This window comes from Amia ocellicauda, chromosome 2 (assembly GCF_036373705.1).
Source record: "Amia ocellicauda isolate fAmiCal2 chromosome 2, fAmiCal2.hap1, whole genome shotgun sequence".
In the NCBI taxonomy this organism is placed as follows: Eukaryota; Metazoa; Chordata; class Actinopteri; order Amiiformes; family Amiidae; genus Amia; species Amia ocellicauda.
The window spans coordinates 56,479,997-56,482,428 of NC_089851.1; the positions used below are offsets into that span (position 1 = coordinate 56,479,997).

Here is a 2,432-nt window from a genome sequence, read left to right on the forward strand (position 1 = left end):
AGGACGGCCCACTTTTCCCCCCGCCCCTTGTTATTGTTTCTACTTCTGGCGGTCAGCTTGCCAGATTGCGGCTACAGTAACCTTAAGCTGCTTGCTGCAGACGGCCATCTTGCAAAAATGTATTGAGCGTTTAAAAACTTCCTTTCCATTGCCTATGCCAACGTAAACCAAAGCACTGCTGGGAGTCGAACCCAGGGTTTCCTGTTAATAAGACAGGCGCTTTGACCAACTAAGCCACGGCGCCAAATCTGCCACTGTTGCTGCTGATAGTAGCATAACAGCAGATCACGGACCACTGTCAATCAGATGCTTGCCTTGCCGTCCATCCATCCATCTATCTATCTATCTATCTATGACTCTCGATATCTAACTCTCTTGCTTGCTATCGCTCCCCCAATGGTCAGTAGCATAGTAGCATAACAGCAGATCACGGACCACTGTCAATCAGATGCTTGCCTTGCCTTGCCGTCCATCCATCTATCTATCTATCTATCTATCTATGACTCTTGATATCTAACTCTCTTGCTTGCTATCGCTCCCCCAATGGTCAGTAGCATAGTAGCATAACAGCAGATCACGGACCACTGTCAATCAGATGCTTGCCTTGCCGTCCATCCATCAATCCATCTATCTATCTATGTATCTATGTCTCTTGATATCTAACTCTCTTGCTTGCTATCGCTCCCCCAATGGTCAGTAGCATAGTAGCATAACAGCAGATCACGGACCACTGTCAATCAGGTGCTTGCCTTGCCGTCCATCCATCCATCCATCTATCTATCTATCTATCTATCTATGACTCTCGATATCTAACTCTCTTGCTTGCTATCGCTCCCTCAATGGTCAGTAGCAAAGTAGCATAACAGCAGATCACGGACCACTGTCAATCAGATGCTTGCCTTGCCGTCCATCCATCCATCTATCTATCTATCTAGCTAGCTATCTATCTATGACTCTCGATATCTAACTCTCTTGCTTGCTATCGCTCCCCCAATGGTCACGTATGTTGCATTCAACGACAAAGAAAATCGTGTGCTGGAAATGATTTCTGGCAACTGTGAAGGAACTGCACGACTGCAGCAACCAGAACACCTCTGTCTGTCTCTGTGTCGCAATCGGTCAGCGTGTTTGGCTATTAACCGAAAGGATGGTGGTTCGAATCCACCCATGGACGGCCCACTTTTCCCCCCGCCCCTTGTTATTTTTTCTACTTCTGGCGGTCAGCTTGCCAGATTGCGGCTACAGTAACCTTAAGCTGCTTGCTGCGGACGGCCATCTTGCAAAAATGTATTGAGCGTTTAGAAACTTCCTTTCCATTGCCTAGGCCAACGTAAACCAAAGCACTGCTGGAAGTCGAACCCAGGGTTTCCTGTTTACAAGACAGGCGCTTTGACCAACTAAGCCACGGTGCCAGGACTCTCCCATTCCCCAGTGCCTACACTCAGGCGTAAGGCACAAAACAAAACAAAACAAAACAAAACAAAACAAAACAAAACAAAACAAAACAAAACAAAACAAAACAAAACAAAACAAAACAAAACAAAACAAAACAAAACAAAATCTGGATGCAGGCTGCAACAGAGGAAGCACACAGAGGTGAAAACGTAAGGTTGACGGGAGCAACAAGCTCCCTGTTGCGACTGTCCAGGGGCGGCAATGGGAATTGGACGTTGGCCGTTAGGTGCGCGTAGCCCGTGTCCTTTGGGTTCTGGTTCTTCTTTACAAACCGGCGTCTGTCCAGTTGGCTTTCCGGTTCATTACGTCCTCTGATGGCTTTACGATAAGCCTATCTTGCTAAAACTGATGGTCGACAAAGCTGAAGCACAAGCTTCGCAAGGAGCACACAAAGCCCGCATAAGGCACCGCTGGGATTTGAACCCAGGACCTCCTGTTTACTAGACAGGCGCTTTAACCAACTAAGCCACGGCGCCAAATCTGCAGCTGCTGCTGCTGATAGTAGCATAACAGCAGATCACGGACCACTGTCAATCAGATGCTTGCCTTAACGTCCATCCATCCATCCATCTATCTATCTATGTATCTATGTCTCTTGATATCTAACTCTCTTGCTTGCTATCGCTCCCCCAATGGTCAGTAGCATAGTAGCATAACAGCAGATCACGGACCACTGTTAATCAGATGCTTGCCTTGCCGTCCATCCATCTATCTATCTATCTATCTATGACTCTTGATATCTAACTCTCTTGCTTGCTATCGCTCCCCAAATGGTCAGAAGCATTGTAGCATAACAGCAGATCACGGACCACTGTCAATCAGATGCTTGCCTTGCCGTCCATCCATCCATCCATCTATCTATCTATCTATCGATGACTCTTGATATCTAACTCTCTTGCTTGCTATCGCTCCCCCAATGGTCAGTAGCATAGTAGCATAACAGCAGATCACGGACCACTGTCAATCAGATGCTTGCC

At 47.0% G+C, this 2,432-nt stretch overlaps 4 non-coding genes across 4 annotated transcripts; 1 reads left to right on the forward strand and 3 right to left on the reverse strand.

The window, feature by feature from the left end:
- Positions 1-170: 170 nt before the first annotated feature.
- trnai-uau (transfer RNA isoleucine (anticodon UAU)) lies at positions 171-244 on the reverse strand. The gene has a single exon. It is a non-coding gene; the product is annotated as a tRNA-Ile (tRNA).
- An 856-nt stretch (positions 245-1,100) lies between these two features.
- Positions 1,101-1,174, forward strand: trnan-auu (transfer RNA asparagine (anticodon AUU)). Its single transcript has one exon. It is a non-coding gene; the product is annotated as a tRNA-Asn (tRNA).
- Positions 1,175-1,338: 164 nt separating this feature from the next.
- trnat-ugu (transfer RNA threonine (anticodon UGU)) lies at positions 1,339-1,412 on the reverse strand. Its single transcript has one exon. It is a non-coding gene; the product is annotated as a tRNA-Thr (tRNA).
- A 445-nt stretch (positions 1,413-1,857) lies between these two features.
- Positions 1,858-1,931, reverse strand: trnat-agu (transfer RNA threonine (anticodon AGU)). The gene has a single exon. It is a non-coding gene; the product is annotated as a tRNA-Thr (tRNA).
- Between the last annotated feature and the right edge of the window lie 501 nt (positions 1,932-2,432).